The sequence below is a fragment of the Triticum aestivum genome, chromosome 2D (assembly GCF_018294505.1).
Source record: "Triticum aestivum cultivar Chinese Spring chromosome 2D, IWGSC CS RefSeq v2.1, whole genome shotgun sequence".
NCBI lineage: Eukaryota > Viridiplantae > Streptophyta > Magnoliopsida > Poales > Poaceae > Triticum > Triticum aestivum.
Genome location: NC_057799.1, coordinates 325,641,237 through 325,657,935, shown reverse-complemented (window position 1 = coordinate 325,657,935; position 16,699 = coordinate 325,641,237). Strand labels below are relative to the sequence as shown.

Genomic DNA, 16,699 nt, shown 5'->3' with positions numbered 1-16,699 from the left:
TGGATCCATAGCATTTTGTCCTTCGCAACCCCTTTATAGGTCAGATGCATTGTAATTCCTTCATTTTTTAAAGGAGCTAAACAAACAATGCCTTGCACAACGTTTGTCGTCTCTTCAGTGATGGAGCCACTCTCTACCATCTCTTGTTTTTTGAAGGGAACTGGACAAAAAATGCCCAGCGCTATGTTTATGACATGTTCTACTGTAATAGAAGTGCAAATATGAAATGACAAATCAACTGAAGAAACAAGGACATGTTGGTCTGCTGCAATGGAAGGGCAAACCAAAATTGACAAGTACCACACCAGGAACAAAAGTTTATAACAGATATAGAAGTGACAATAAACAACAAGTCTTTCAAGATTTACAATTAACATCATGATTTGGCTTCTTCATCTAAAATAGAAACAATCTGCGGCACTAACTTGGTGACAATCCCACCAATTCAATGACAATGGAAATATTTTCTATCCTTCATTCATCTGCGGCTTGTAGAATCAAAGAAGAACTACCATCATTGCAGAAAACGAAAAAATTAACAGTTCTTGCACCTGCAGCACTGGATTATCGTGTAAGTGGCTGACTGGAGTAGCAAGCTTTCTCCAGGGCGCCCCACACAACTTGAATATCCTATATGTGTTTTCCAAGTTGTAGAATCCGCATCAGGTAATCATGTGAGTCTACTATATATAAACTGTAGGCAAAACTCAGCAACAAAGGTAACATGCGTAGTGAGAAACTAGATAACAAAAGAAATACTTTCAACCAAGTCGAGAGGAACACATAGTATGCCCAGGAACTTTTCACTGAAGTAATAATGCAATTATTCATAGCAGGTTTGTTCCAGATTCTAGCTATTCTTTAGGCAATTGTAGAGAGAAAATTATTCGAAAAAGGGAGACACTCCTACTCAACCTCAGGAAAGAACCATCAGTGAGCGTTTAGCCTTTGTACAGTAACAACATGTGCATATTCATCCTATTTTTCTTCAACCTTGCCAAATAAACTGGCCTCAATCGTACAGAAATTATTATTTTATCTAGTCAACTGCTCAAATGTATAAATTAAAAATTAAGTTTCCAGCAATATAGAAGTCATCTTAAAAAACATCACCATACTAAATGAGGATGGAAACAACAACACACAACCCACTCACACAAGCAAAAAATAAGCAGCACAGGGTAAAGGAACACACAAATGCAACACTGAGTAAGTCCGGATGAGAGGACGACCAATCAGACAAATATACATAGGATGCACTGAAATCAGTAAACTATTATTAAGTGGAAAGAGTTGTCTAAGGGCCTGTTTGGAATCTCTCCGATCTCAAACTCCGCTCCACGCTCTGAGGAAAAGTGGAGCTCGGTTTAAGCCACTCCGTCGAATTGTGCTACCGCTCCCTCCGCTCCGGGAGCTGCGGTTGTGGAGCGGAGAAGATCCGAACAGGTCCTAAATTTCAGAAAAAATGACAACAGCATGAACATGAACAATTCTAAGAGAAAAACAAAACCCAATTGCTCGTACTTTTTCAACTTTTGGCCATGTGCATGTTTTTCATGCACTCAGCTGTAAAAGAGAGACAAATACGTGAGCGCACATGCTTTGGTATCACGAAACAACACTCATTTCGGTTATAGACAATTGTATTAGGAAACTACACTCATTTCGGTTATACACAATGCAGACTATAAGTTGGCGACTATACTTCCGAAGAAAGACAAAATTTAAAATGTGGAGAACAAAGTAAAGAGGCAGTACATGGTATTGCAAGCAAGAAAACAGGAAGTAGTGCTACTAATTCAGCTTACATAAATAGCAAATGTAGCTTATGTAGAGCGGTGGTGAATCCATTATGAACAATAATTTAGATTTATGCATATAGTACTGCCAATTTTTTACAAAATCTGTAATTCGTACGATTTCCCTCCCCAACTATTATAGATGAGCATACTCGTACATAGGACTATTTTCAAATTATCTAAATTAGATCCACAGTAATAAAACATAGAGGCAACCTCAACAACAAAGAAAATATTAGAAATAAAGAGTACAAGTTAAAGAAGCCAGACGCATTAAACTTGACATCTAGTTCTGAAATTTTCATCATTCCATATTAGTCTAGATAGTTAGTTATTTTAGACAAACTAACTCCGCTAATGGATTAAAAAAACACAGAACCTTTTTACATAAGAATATACACTTCTGCTTCAGTAAACCCCCCTTAAACACATCGATGGCTGAGATTATCCATACCCCTTCATAATAAAGGGCAGGATGGTCTTTTTTTTAAAGTGCATCTTCTGCATGAAGACCTCCAATACATAGCCTGCGTACCATACAAGCTATTGTCAGTATGTTTTGCGCAAGGGCGGCTCACCTGGGCCGTCCCATTTATTGGTGCAGGGAGAAAATTCATTACAAAAAAGGATGGCGTTTGGATTCGAACCTGCATCCTCTATGTGATGAGTGCGCTGTGCTAGTCACTATGCCTTCAAACCTTTGGTGTTCAATTATCAACGCGAAAGTTTAAGAAACTTAATGTCCCGGTAAAACTTAAAACATGAGCTGAGAAAATTAAGATAAACCAAAGTGTGCGACAGGGAACAAACTTGGGACCTCGCGCAAGTTTACCATTTCGGTAGCCACTATACTAAATGAGATTTGGTGTCCAAAAAGGTAGCCCGGTCTATATGAACCATAAGCCGTGATATTATTTTTTTCACATCCGATCTCATTTACTTTTTGGATTTTTTAGACACACAATCATTTAAAATCTGTGATTAAAAGAAACTAAGACATTTTGTGAAAATGTGAACGTTTTTTGGGAAATAGGAAATGAACAAAATTGAAAATGGTAACATTTTTTGAAATTGTGAAAAACTTTTGGGAAACGCGACATTTTCAAATTTGTGATTCAAGAAAATAAAACATTTGTGAAAACGTGATTTTTTGGGAATCTCAAACATATTTTTTAGAAAGGAAAAAACATTGAAAAGTAGAACATTTCGAAAAACAGGAACAAAACTGAAAACACGAACATTTTAGAAAACTACAAACAATTTTTTTACAGTGCGGATAAAAAATAAACATGAAAAACAAGAAAAATAAAAAATAAAATAAAATACTAAAAGGGAAACCAGCCAGAAAAGCGATTTCGGAACCTTCTGAAAGGTTCCCAAAACCGGAGCCTTCTGCCTATCCGGACACCCTATGTTAAACATGGTCTAGTATTGGATATTCTTGAAATGAACCAACCTTTTGCAAGAAGGTGGGGATACCCATGGTAGGAATCCATGTCAGGTTTGAACGATTTCCGACTCAGTATGCAAGTTGTGACACGTCCTGTCATTTTATCGACCTTTTTTGACCGAGAAAACGCCAGAAAATGCAAAAATTATCGAAAACCAAAACAACTTGGCATGATGTCTTGAATTGATCATAGAAGGTCATGAAAAAAATTGAGGCCATTTCAAGGATGTGGAGAAACAACATGCTCTCAGATGAAGCCTTCTAGCATACCTAGACACCCTCCGTTAAACATCGTTTAGTTTTAGAAATTCTTGAATTGACCCCAAATTTTGCAAGGGCATGGCTATGGTAGGCATTCGTGCCAGGTTTGAACGAATTTTGACACCTTATGCAAGTTGCGACATGTCTGACCATTTTTTGACCGGGAAAACTCCAGGAAATGCAAAATTTGTCAAAAACCAAAATAATTTCGCATGGTGCCTTGAATTGGTCATACAAGGCATAGAAAAAAAAATGGGGTCATTTGAAGGATATCGGGAAACATCGTGCTCTCAGACGAAGCCTTCTGGCCTAGCCGGACACCCTCCGTTGGACATGGTCTATGTTTGTACATCCTTCAAATGATCCCAAATCTTGCAAGTAGGTGGGAATGCCCATGGTAGGCATCCAGGCCAGATTTGAACGATTTCCAAAATCATACGCAAGTTGTGACACGCTCGGCCATTTATGAACTTTTTTGCCCGAGAAAACTCCAGAAAATGCAAAATTTGTCGAAAACTAAAACAACTTGGCACGGTGCCTTTAATTGGTCATATAAGCTCCTGGAAATAAATATTGGCGTCATTTCATGGATGCCAAAAAAATGTGCTCTCAAATGAAGATTTCTATCCTAGCCAACCACCCTCCGTTGAACATGGTGTTTTTTGGACATCCATGAAGTGACCCAAATTTCTAAAATCTGAACCATGATGGAAGCAAAATGTACAATTAGAGCGCCCAATTTTTACTGTGATTGGAAACGAGAATATTATATTACATTGGAATCATGTATCTATCTCATGGAAGCAAATTCTCTAACTTGGATATGATGGACGAAAATAATAATTATATGGATAATATTTTGTGTTAAGTCGATGCATATTTTAGTTCCTTGCAAAAAATAGAAGCATATTTTAGTTGCACCAGGAGTAAATTCTCGAATTGACTGAAACATGATTTCATTGTGTTGAAAACGCGTGTTGCCTCAAAGAAAATTTGGTATGCATCGGAAGCAAGCAAATTCCCCGTTCGAGATGTGATGAGATAAATAATTTTATCCAACACAAAACAACTTTTGGTTAAGTTCGAACATATTTTAAATTTGAAGCAATTTGATTAACTAAAGGAAGCACAAGGTGATGCCGGCGGAAGATAATTTAATATCCGTCTGATTTTAGTAGCATGTATGGCATACAAAATTTCATTGAACGTAATTTCCTAAAAAACAAAAGAGAAATAAACAGACTCTCAATTATACTCGCATGATTTTAGGAGCGCACTTAATTTCCGCTGGACAGTTTTAGGGAACAAATTGGAACCAATTCCGTTTGTTTGTGCAAACTATCTATGGAAAGCCACATTCTCAAGTCAAATCCAACCAGCCAAAGCTTTCTCATTAGTAGTCTGAGAAAATAAACAATAATAAGAGTAAAAGAAGTATTTATTTATAACAAGTGAGTTGTCCTAGTTGGTTATAGTAGGTGGAAATAAACCATAAGGTCTGGTGTTCAAATCCTACTCCATGCGCCTAATTTTTTAGGGTTAAAAAAAGAAAAGAAATGTGCCGCCCAGGAAGAGGGGTGTGTGTGGCGGGCGGATCGGCTGTGTACGTCAACGTACAGTACGTGTCACATACGAAAGATGGGTGTACGTTATGGTCAAATGACCATGTTGCCCTTTATACGGTTTGTGAGGGGGGGTCTACCGAAGCAAGTCTCAAGAATATAAGGTTTAATGGTTTAAAGTTTAAACATTTACTTCCTCAAATAGTCCAATACTAATTGCTCCAAACGTTAAGTGCTATCTTTCAATCCCCCCTTCCTGGTCAAGTGGTAGATCATCACACTAATACTGCTATAGGGCTCATAGCCTCATGCTAGAGACAAGCAAAAATTGTTCTGGGTAAATTCTCAGCAAACAACTGTGACATGCCACCTGAGCACTACTAATGAGGGGCTCCAGACCCCAGGCCCCCAATCACATTTCTGAAATTGAGTTCAGTAGCATGTCGTCATCCTCATGAGCACTCCCGTCCAGGTACATAAAGAAGGAAAACAGTGACACTTACATTAGGAAACACCTACAGGATCCATGTGTAGAGGTAGTGAAGCACTTGAAATTGGCACGAAAGACATAACTTCAGTGCTGGAAGAGCGGCAAGAAGCAATTGTTTTCAAGATCAAAATGCCAAACATAGAACTACACATGCAGAAAAAAAAACACTCCCATGTATTGCCAACACTACAGATACATAGCCAAAATAACTTATCTGGACGAGTCTATCATATGGCCATAGTATATAAGGATTCATGAGAGTTAAAGATATTTATACCTTTCGAAAATATAGGCGCCAGGTAGCTAAGCAAAAACTAAAAGGTTGCCTCCCATGATGCCTCTACTCCCTCGAAAAATGGATGGTGTACCATGAAATTCAACATAATGTCCAATTATTTTTTGTTAAAATCATGATTGTGTCTCTTTAGTTGTTTTGAGCACACTAAAACAAGATAAACTTTGCAGACAAACTATGACACCTGAAGACCTATACATGGCTTTTCAAGTCCACTTGGTAAGCTGGAAAGTTCTTACAAATGCTGAATTATTCATAAAATTGCATCTCTCCTATTCTACTCAAATAATATTTTGTATATATCATTGGTTTAAGAAGCTAGGCATCCAATTAGCCCCTACTGTCTCTCTTTGTGTATATCATTGCTCTATTTTATTTTAGATCATTATCACCATTAAAAATTGCTCCAAACATCGCAACTGAAAATGAAGAAATCGGAGAAAATCAGAGAAGGGTGACCTCACTGTCCATGGCTAAGCAAACTTGTGAGAGAGAAAAGCGTTGTTGGCGCCAAAAATTGAGGCGGCTGAGCCATGCCATGGTTCATATGATGGTTGGGTTTGAGGGGCATGGCATGCAGGAGACGGCATGGTACAGTAAGGCACCTGCATGGTTGGGAGCAGGACACACTATCGACCACATGCTGAGTCTTGGCTGCTCGATCCATCCCATTGCGGTTGTCGGTGCTGATAGAAAGCTAGATAAAAATTGTGAACAAAAATAAGTAAAAGCCCCGCTTCTGGACAAAGTAAAATAAGAACCTCTGCTACTGTAATGTACATCCATGCAACCCAAACTCTGAGAATACTCATAGCAACACTGATCGATAGTTCTCGAAAGAACATTCCAGATTTTAAACAACAACAGTCCATTAAGTATTAACGATATCTAGAATTGTAAGCTCATGATACTCCTACTACAGTATCTCACTACTAATTATATCCGAGCATTTATTCATAGATCATGCATGCTCATACTATTTAATATTTATATGTACAGAATTATGCTATATCTTTGTTAAATCAATGCCAATGCATGCACAACAAGTCTAAACTAAACAACATATATGATGCGTGAATTAAACGTAAACCAGCCAAGCCCCATGTGAAAGAAAACACTGAATTTGTAAATTGATGCATGAGAGAATTAACTGACCAATAGTTCTGTACATTCAGCAAGATATAGATGACAACATTCTATGAAAAGAAATCACACTGTCCTACAGAGCACAATCAAACCATTCCCAGTTCAGTTTAATATAAAAGTACTACACTAATAAAGGAGAGCTAGTTCTCACATAGGAATAAAATAAGATCAACCACGCGGGGTTCGACATTCATATAGATACATAAATATCTACGCAACATCACAGCACTTGCAAGGTAACTGTAAAGCATGCACATGCCGCATCATATAACTGTTTGAAACTTGAACGCCTTTTATTTCTGATTTATAACTGAATCCAGCTGTAAATATGTTACAACATTCAACGTAGAGTGCCAATTATATACCTCAGATGCAACAGAAGTTGTGTCCATTTTACTCTGCTCCTGTTTCTATGAAAAAATCATATGGCTCTGAAAAGAAAAATAGCAACGTTAAATGAATATTTTGGAAGTTTATCATACGAGTCATGTCAATAAGGACCATTAAAAGATTCTAAGCTTGCAATAATCTTTCAGCCCAAAATCACTATCTGGCTGCAAATAAGCATGAACATAGAAAGCGTCAGTTAGGCACCTGAAACGGCGAGCTTCACAAGAAGTTTCCGGCATACTGGTAAGCACAAACGCCGAGGAAGCGGTAGTCAGTTAGGCACCTGAATAAAATCAAGCTTCACAAGAAGTTTCCTCTATGCAAAATGTCTCTGAGCATCACACAATCATGTGTAAAGCATCTTCTGATCCTGCTATCGACAATGTGAGCTTGCTCAGCAGATTGCATCAAAACCTTTCTCAGTGATTAATAGGCTGGACAGAGCAATTGCCAAAGGTAGCACTTACGCAGAAAAGGAAATAAATGGAGAAAATGACATGAATTTCTTCAGCCTGAGCAAACACTACAAACAAATTCCAATAACACAGAGCAGTAATTGGTCCACATGGGAGCTTCATTAGGCAAGTAACCTAGCTAACAAATATTTATTGTGTCCAGCTAGTTCTAACTGAATTTAGCTTTCAGTTGGCATTTCCTCAAACAGTTAAGTGCACCTATTCGTATTTGGCTGTCAAAAATATAAACACGACATGCCTCAATTGTCAACGTGAAGGTGGACGGGCGAGAGCGTGGCAGGTGAGGAAAAGATGGCTCCTCTCCCTTCGTCCCCCCGCTCCCCTCCTCCCCTGCCCTCGCCGTTACCCATGGCTCCCCCGCCCTTCCCTCCTTCCCGCCGCCCCCTCCGTTGTCTGCGGGGCGGGTTGGTTCTCCTTGCTCTTCTGCGGCAGCGTCCTTCCCCGGCTCGCGTTTCTAGGCGCTGGGCGACGCGGAGGAGTCAGAGTCTGATTCGGAGGAGTGCGCTCCGTCGATGGTGGTGTCGGTGGTGCCGCCCGTGCCGGCGTTGGGCCGCGCCCGGAAATTTGCTCCGGGTGGCCGGGGCCGACCGGTGTCATTTCCCTCTGGGTCGTCGGGGTGGATGCGCGTTGGTCGGCGCCGGCGGTGTGCGGGTCGGGGCCCGGCTCCTTGCCCCGATCGTGGTCTCCTCGGTCCTTCCCCGTCCCCTGTGATGTTGGATTCGGTCGATGTGGCGTCTCCGGTCGCTGGCCCTGTTCGCCCTCCTCCTCTCCGGCCAGGGCCGGCGCCGGTGGCGGCGGTCGCGCCGGCGTGTGCGGGGGCGGTTGGTGGCCTAACCCTAGATCCGGTCTGCCCTGCGGTTGAGGTGGGCCTTGGTGGGCACTTGGGCCTGGTGGCGCCTGGTTCGATTCGGGCTGGGCCGCCCGGGCCCCCGGTTTTGTCGTCCCTCGAGTCTTCTTCCCCCCTTCCGTCTATGGGCCCAGGGCAGCTGGTTGTGGCCACTGCTTCGCGTCCGTCCCCTTCCCTGGCCTGCGGCCCCGTTTCGGCCCATTCGGCCCTTTCTGGCCTTGCCTGTTGTGGCTATATATGGGTGCGTCGCGGTGCCTCTCCCCCCTTCCTAGGGTTTCCTGCTTCCGCCGCCGATATCCGCAGGGCGCATCGCCCTATCCGCCATTTCTCCAGATCCGCTCCTTCCCCACCCCCTCTCCTCCTCTCCTCCGCTGAAGTGATCGCCATGGACAAATCTAGGGGTTCCTCCTCTGAGGCCCTTTCGGGCAGCAAGCGGGCCCGTGAAGCTTCGCCGGGCAATGGGGTCGATCTGGCCTATGAGGCGGAGCTGCGGTCGAAGCTCGAATCTGAGCGGGCGGTGCGCGAGCGGTCGCGCGAGCGGGAGGATTGGGAGGCGGGGCCGGAGCGCTCCGTGGCCAGATCTGGGACGACGCTCCCTGGATCTGGTGGTGCGGCGGGGTCGGGGCTAGATCCGTGGGAGGCCGCTGTTGCTTCGGCTGGCGGTGGCTCCTCCTCGTCGGCGCCGCGTCCCGCTCCGGCCAGGGGCCCGGTCCCTCCGCCTCGGCCACCCCCTCGCTCGTTTGTGGCTGGCGCTGCCTCTCGCTCGGGGCCGCGCTTCGGGCCTGGCTCTTCCTCTTCGCAGGCTGGGGAGCGACGTCCTCCTCCTTCTGCTCCAGGTGCCCCTTCTGCGATCCGTGGTGATGGCATCCTGCCGCCGCCGCCTCCCCCTCCCCGCCAGCATCCTGTTTCCTCGGGCCCTTCTCCGACCCTGACTTGCTTTGCCTGCCACCGCCCGAACCACTTCCAATCTAGATGCACTAACCCACCCTTCTGCCTCATTTTTCGCTCCGATGGTCATCTTACTGTGGACTGCCGTAACCGTACCAAGAGCCCCTCCTTCATACAGTTTGGCTTGGGTTTACCTAGATGCTCGTTCTTCGCTCTGGATGCTGATGTTCCTGTGGTGATGGCTGCGCCGTCCCTCTCTAACGCGGCCATCATCACGGTGTGTGGCCAGATGATTTCTCCGCAGACCCTCCTGGAAGGTTTGAAAATATGGGACAACGGTGGCTGGGACTGGCAGGTGCGCCAGCTTTCAGAGTATGAATTTGCAGTGGTTTTCCCCTCCAAGGACTGTCTAAGGATGATCTCCTCGTGCACCAGTTTTACTCTCCCCCTGAACCAGCTTGTGGTATCTGTCAAAGCGGCTACTTGTGGTGCAAAGGCGGTGGGCCCTCTCAGCAAGATTTGGGTGCTAGTTGACGACTTGCCAGTTGGGCTTCGATCTGTGGAGTTCATGATGGCGTTTGGTAAGCTCATTGGCAAGCCTTTGGAAGTGGATTCGGAATCTTTGGGCAAGGTTGATCCGGTTCGTCTCAATGTATGATGCATCGACCCCGTCTGTGTTCATGGTTCCGTGGATGTTTTCCCATCTCCTGAGGGTGTGCGACTTCGGGTTCGGGTGGAGGGTGCTGAACCCCGTGTTCCACCTCCGCCTCCTCCTTCCAAGCCTTCGGACCAAGATGACATGCATGGGGATGGCTCGGCTGGGGGGCATAACCCAAGTGGAGGTACTGATCCGCGTTTTACTCAATCTGAATGGGATAAGTTGGATCCGGATGAACGTGAGCTGCTCAAGGACAATGCCCCTGCTCCTAACCCTCAGAAGGACCTGGCTTCCCGTGACGCTGCTGTTGGTAAGGGGACCCCATTCTCTGGTGTTTGTTCCAATGTGCCTACTCGCCCGCAGTCTCCGTCCTTCTCTGGGATTGAGGATCTTCCCACTTCCCCCCTGCGTTCCACCGAGCTCTCAACTAAGAAGAAGAAGAAGTCGTCGGTCCAGAAATTTTCGGCTAAGAGTCGGGCCTCCTCTACCTCCAAGCTTTCGGCGGCGGGTCTGGCTCGTCGGTTGGACAAGGATCTGGGCTCCGCCTCGGGGTCTGGCCCCGGGCCGGTGTCGCCGGTCCGGTGCTCCCTATGCTGCGATCTCCGGTGTCCACGACGCGGAAGGGCCGGCGCGTGCGCGATTCTGGCGTTTCGGTGGCGGTGCGGGCGGAACGGCGTGCCGCGGCCAGAGACCTCCCTCCTACAGGTTCGTCTGCCCAACCATCTCTCCCTGCCTCTCCTGTTCGCCTTGTTTTACCTGCATTATCAGATGATCATTTGTTGCATATCATGTCTGATATTGGGGTGGCTGCTAAACCGGGGATGGGCTCTCCCTCTCACCTTCTTTCTGTCATTAGGGCCAATGAGGCAGCCCAGGCTGCTATTGCTAAGGCCTTGGAGGCCGCGAATGTTGCTGGCCCTGCTGGTGCTCAGGGCCAGGCCGGGGGAATTGAGGCGACGAATGGTTGTGGCCAGTCGTCTGCCCCCTGCCATTGTTAAGCTCGGTCGTCCCAAGCGATCTAAGCCTTGTGTGGCCCCGTGCAGATCGAGTCTTCGTATTAAAAACCTTTCCTTCAAATGAGAGCTCTCTTCTGGAATATTCGTGGTTTCAGTGCTAGGGGGCGTCGTGACCAGATTCGTGACTTGGTTTGTGGTGAACATATTGACATTTTAGGGTTGGTCGAAACGTTTAAGGAATCATTTTCCCCTTCTGAACTTTCTGCGCTAGCTGGGATGGATAGGTTTGACTGGCACTTTCTCCCTGCTTGGGTCATTCTGGGGGTATCTTGATTGGGTCCAAGCGGGACGTGTTTGATTTCATTGCTTTTGATCATGGCATCTTTTGGGCTAGCTGTGTGGTTCATCATCGTCAGCTGAACACTTTGTGGGAATTTATGGTGGTATACGGCCCCGCGGATCACACGCTTGCTCCTCTTTTTTTGGATGAACTTTCGATTAAGATTGAAGCATGTAATATTCCTCTTTTAATTGGGGGTGATTTCAATTTGTTACATTCTCCGGCCGACAAGAACAGTCCTAATTTCTCTTGGCCTCTTGCCAATGCTTTTAATGATTTCATTAGTAATTGCGCGCTTCGTGAGCTCCCTAGGGTGGGGGCGCGGTTCACTTGGTCTAACCATCAATCCTCACCTGTCCGGTCGGTGCTGGATAGGGTATTTGTTTCTGACCAGTGGGATTCGTTGTTTCCCCGCGCGTTGCTTAAGGCCAGGCCTGCCGTTGGCTCTGATCATGTTCCCCTGATCCTGGATGCCGGTATACTTGCCCTCGTTTCTCCCTCCCGTTTCCAGTTTGATGCTTCTTGGCTTGTTGTTGAGGGTTTTTGTGACATGATGGTTTCTAAGATCTCTAATCTTCTCTCTTCTCCTCATCGCTCCTTTGGTCCCATGGATGATTGGCACAAGTTGTCTTATGAGCTTCGTAAATTCTTGAGGTGGTGGTCTCGGAACAGGGCGGCCGAGCTTCGTAGAGACAAAGATTCCCTTGAATCTCAAATCCGGGATTTGGACCAATCTGCTGACACATCTGGGCTCTCCGCCTCTCAGTGGGCTACTCGATACTCCCTGGAAGACGCTTTGATGCTGCTTCACCAACAGTCAGAAATTTACTGGCGCCAACGAGGTGCCCTCAACTGGACCTTGAAGGGTGATGCTATGACGGCATATTTCTTTGCGATCGCGAATGGCAGACGCCGCAGATGTTTCATTAACACTCTGTTGATTGACGGCGTTAGAATTTCGGACCAGTCCCTCATCATGAATCACATTGTTAGCTTCTATTCCAATCTACTCGGCTCTAAGCCGGATCCTGGGCTTGACCTCTGCTCTGGTTTCTAGGATGAGGGTTCTAAGATCTCTCCGGGCAAAAATTCGGGCCTGATGGTCCCCTTATCTGACGAACAGATCTGGCAGGTGATTAGCTCGGCTAACCCAAATGCTGCTTCCGGCCCCGATGGTTTTTCTATCCCCTTCTTTAAAAAATTCTGGCCGCAGTTGCGGGCTCTCATTTGTACAATTATCCAAGGGTTCTGGTTGGGTACGGTGGATATCTCTCGCCTTAACTACGCTGTCATTACCCTTATTCCTAAAGTCAAGGGCGCGGACTTGATCTCGCAATTTAGGCCGATTGCCCTTATTAATAACTTCGCTAAGTTTCCGGCCAAAGGGTTAGCCACTCGCCTCTCCCCCATTGCCCACCGTACCATCAGCCTTTTCAGTCGGCTTTCATTAAGGGACGTTTCATTCTGGACGGGGTTCTTTGCTTGCATGAAATCGTTCATGACCTTAAGATTCGCAAGTCGAAAGCGGTGATTCTTAAACTAGACTTTGAGAAGGCCTATGATTCGGTGAGTTGGCCTTTTTTACGTAGTTTTATTGGCCAAAGGATTTGAGGGGCCCCTTGTCCATAGAATTATGCAGTTGGTCTCGGGAGGCCACACTGTCATCAATATTAATGGTCAGGTTAGCAAATTCTTTGCCAATGGTAGGGGCCTACGGGAAGGCGACCCTGCCTCTCCCATCCTATTCAATTTTGTTGCGGATGCTTTATCTCGCCTGCTCTCCAGGGCAGCTACTTGTGGGCACATTACTCCGGTTAGTTCTAATCTCATCCCCCATGGTCTGACCCATCTCCAATACGCGGACGATACTATTATTATGGTTGAGCTGAATGAGGCCTGCCTTGCCCACCTCAAGTTTATTTTATTATGCTTTGAGGCGATGTCGGGGCTTAAGATTAACTTCGCCAAAAGCGAAGTGGTTGTTACTGGTGTGGACGAGTCGGAAGCCATGCGAGTGGCCCACCTTCTCAACTGTAAGCTGGGCTCCTATCCGTTCAAGTACTTGGGTTGCCTATTTCCCCAGACGTGCTTCATGCCAAAGATTTTGCCCTGGTAGTCACAAAGGTGGGGAACAGGGTCCTTCCCTGGCGGGGTAGATATAATACGAATGCGGGTAAAGTGGCTCTAATTAATGCTTGCCTCTCCTCCCTCCCCATGTTTCTTATGGGCTTCTATCTCTTGTCGGCTGGGATTCATGCTGGTTTTGATAAACACCGTGGGGCGTTTTACTGGAATGCAGCGAACAATCGTCGCAAATATCGCTTCGTCAAATGGAAATTGATGTGTAGGCCCAAAAACCTTGGGTGGTTAGGGATTCTTAATACCTCCATCATGAATCAATGCTTGATGATTAAATGGTGGTGGAAGATTATGAGCGCTCAGGATCAACCCCTCTGGCTGTCGATCCTTAAGGCTAAATATTTTCCGTCCTCGAGCCCGATGTTTGCACTGCCGCGTGGTGGCTCTCAGTTTTGGAAGTCTCTGGTCAAAGTTAGACCTGTTTTTCAATCTTTCGTTAAGTTTGTTGTTGGGGACGGATCCTCGATTAGGTTTTGGCTAGATTGGTGGTGTGGAGATTCACCTCTCTCGGTGACCTTCCCTACCCTTTTCTCTTACTGCTCTGATCCTAATATTTCTATTGCGAAGCTAGCTTCCCAGAGGTGGAACCTGGCCTTTCGTCGCTCCCTGTCGCCTGTAGAGTTTGAAGATTGGCAACGTCTTACTGCCCTCTTCCCTACGCTCTCGACGGTCAGGGATTCGGTGCTCTGGCCGCTTTCTGCCTCTGGGCGTTTTTCTGTTAAATCTCTATACTCTAAGCTTGTTGGTGGCTTGCCTACCAATCGTTTCTCCCAAATTTGGAAGGCCCGTATTCCCCCTAAGATTAAAATTTTCTTGTGGCAAGCTTTCCAAGGCCGGTTGCCCTCGGCTGATCAAATTCGTAAGAGAAATGGGCTGGGCTCCCAGTTTTGTGCCCTTTGCGGTGATGTGGAAGACACGGAACATATCTTTTTTCACTGTCACCTGGCTAAGCTCATTTGGAGTTGCGTGCGGGATTGGCTACGTGTCTCTTGGGCCCCTGCTTCCTTTGCCGAGTTGCGCAACTTGGCTTCCAACCTTTCCGGCGTATCTAGGCGCATCTTTTGGGTGGGCTTGGGTGCTTTATGCTAGTCCCTGCGGGCAACTAGGAACAAATTTACTATCGAGCACGTGTTTCCGGCTAAACCGGCTGACTGCTTATTTAAATCGTGTGCTTTCCTGCAGCAGTGGAAATCATTAACTAAGGTCGACGACCAAGAGGCGCTCTCTATGCTGATCTATAAAATCCGGACTACGGCTTCTCAGTTATGCAGACAAGAGCAGGATGCTTAATTGCTTCTTTTGGGCCGGATGCTTTAGCTTTAGTTGGATCTTTCTCTTCCGGCCTGCGTGCCGTGTACTGGCGAGGGAGCCATGTACTTGACTTTATCTTCTGTCGTCTCGCCCGTCGGTGGGGCTTGGGTGTGTTTGATACTTATTTGTGATGTTGTTGCTACCTGCCTTATGGCTTTATTTATAAAGTCGGGCGTATGCCTTTTCTCTAAAAAAAATATAAACACCAAACATGCCGTCATCGTTATGCAATTCAAGGATGTCGATGAATCGAACATGAAATATTTAGAGCATGGAATAGGAAACAGCACACCGAACAAAATAAAACATATTTTTTCTTACAAATAAGTTGTCATGGCGTTACATAGATCTGGCTATCAGCAAACTCTACCACCTCCGACCCTGCAAAACACCACCATATCATTCAGATGGACAGAGAGACGCACCCGTAGGTTGAGCAGCGCCATCGGTACGGCTAGCTGCGACACTGACGGGCCAGGGATGGAGGCAGTAGATCTCGGACCACCGCCATCCGTCCTTCTGCCGCCTTGAGCAACGAAGAGAGTTGAGGGTGGACGCGGTGGTCGACGCAAGCATGACGGCGTGAGACGGTGAGAGGAGCACCAGCAGAGAAGGGAATGGAGGGTCGCAGCAGCAACCTGCACACCTCCTGTGGAGTACGGAGAGGAGGCAAAGACGGCAGGCCGGCCTAGCTGCTCCCCACCGCCGGCCTCTCGACCCTCCCCAGCTCCTCCATCCCAGCGAGAAGACCTGACCTCCTCAACCCTAGGTCATGGTGATGCGTGGAGGAGGGGTGGAGAAGGCGGGAGAGGCTGTGGGATTTTGGGGAACGGGGGCTAGGGTTCGTGTGGCGGCTGGTGCGGGGGTGAGACGAGGGCGAGGGATTGGCTGCGTTGCGCGCGGTGCGGATTGGCCAAAGCCTCCTGCACGCGGGATTGGCGAACCCAGCCAATGAGCGCGCCACCCGAGCCCACCCGTCATTGGTCAGAAAAAACAACCGGAAGGTCAAAAATCAGTTTTGACTACTGGGAAAATCCAACGACTCAGATGCGCCGGAAGACAGATCCGATGGCCATCGAAGCCCAAATCGGGGGGAGCATACCAGCCCACAAGGGGCTAGCTCGCCCTCCACCCCTGCCCACGCACCAAAGAGGGAGCGAAGGAAGGGGGAGGCGCCCTAAGGCAGCCAACCCCCCTTTCCTTTCCCATGTTCAAATATGGAATGAGGGCGCGGCTAGGCAGGCATCTAGAGCAGCCGACAGCCACTTGGGGCGCCCTAGGGCTGCCCCTCTTCCCCCTCCACCTATATATATATATGTGTGGAGGGAGAGGGGCAACACACACCACAATTCCCTAGCCGTGTGCGGCGCCCCTCTCCCTCTAGTTTGTTCTCGGTCATAATTTTCGTAGTGCTCGGCGAAGCCCTGCGGAAATAGTTGCATCACCACCATCACCACGCCGTTGTGCTGTCGGAACTCATCTACTACTTCGTCCGTCTCGCTGGATTAAGAAGGCGAAGACGTCATCGAGCTGAACATGTGCTGAACGCGGAGGTGCCTTACGTTCAGTACTTGATCGGGCGGATCATGAAGGTGTACGACTACATCAACCTTATTGATAAACGCTTTCGCTAAATGGTCTACGAGGGTACGTAGACATACTCTCCCCTCTCGTAGCTATGCATATCCATG

The 16,699-nt window shown here is 46.8% G+C and overlaps 1 long non-coding RNA gene across 3 annotated transcripts; it reads right to left on the bottom strand.

Annotated features, from left to right (window-relative positions):
- Window positions 1-313: 313 nt before the first annotated feature.
- Window positions 314-16,097, bottom strand: LOC123052968 (uncharacterized). 3 transcript variants are annotated; one of them, XR_006425223.1, is made up of 5 exons: window positions 15,434-15,971; window positions 7,598-7,763; window positions 7,369-7,434; window positions 2,447-6,554; window positions 314-2,326 (listed from the first exon to the last, which is right to left on the bottom strand). It is a non-coding gene; the product is annotated as an uncharacterized lncRNA (long non-coding RNA). The 3 variants fall into 3 exon arrangements; XR_006425222.1 differs by having other exon boundaries at window positions 314-6,554; window positions 7,598-7,766; window positions 15,434-16,097; XR_006425221.1 differs by having other exon boundaries at window positions 314-6,554; window positions 15,434-15,966.
- Window positions 16,098-16,699: the final 602 nt, after the last annotated feature.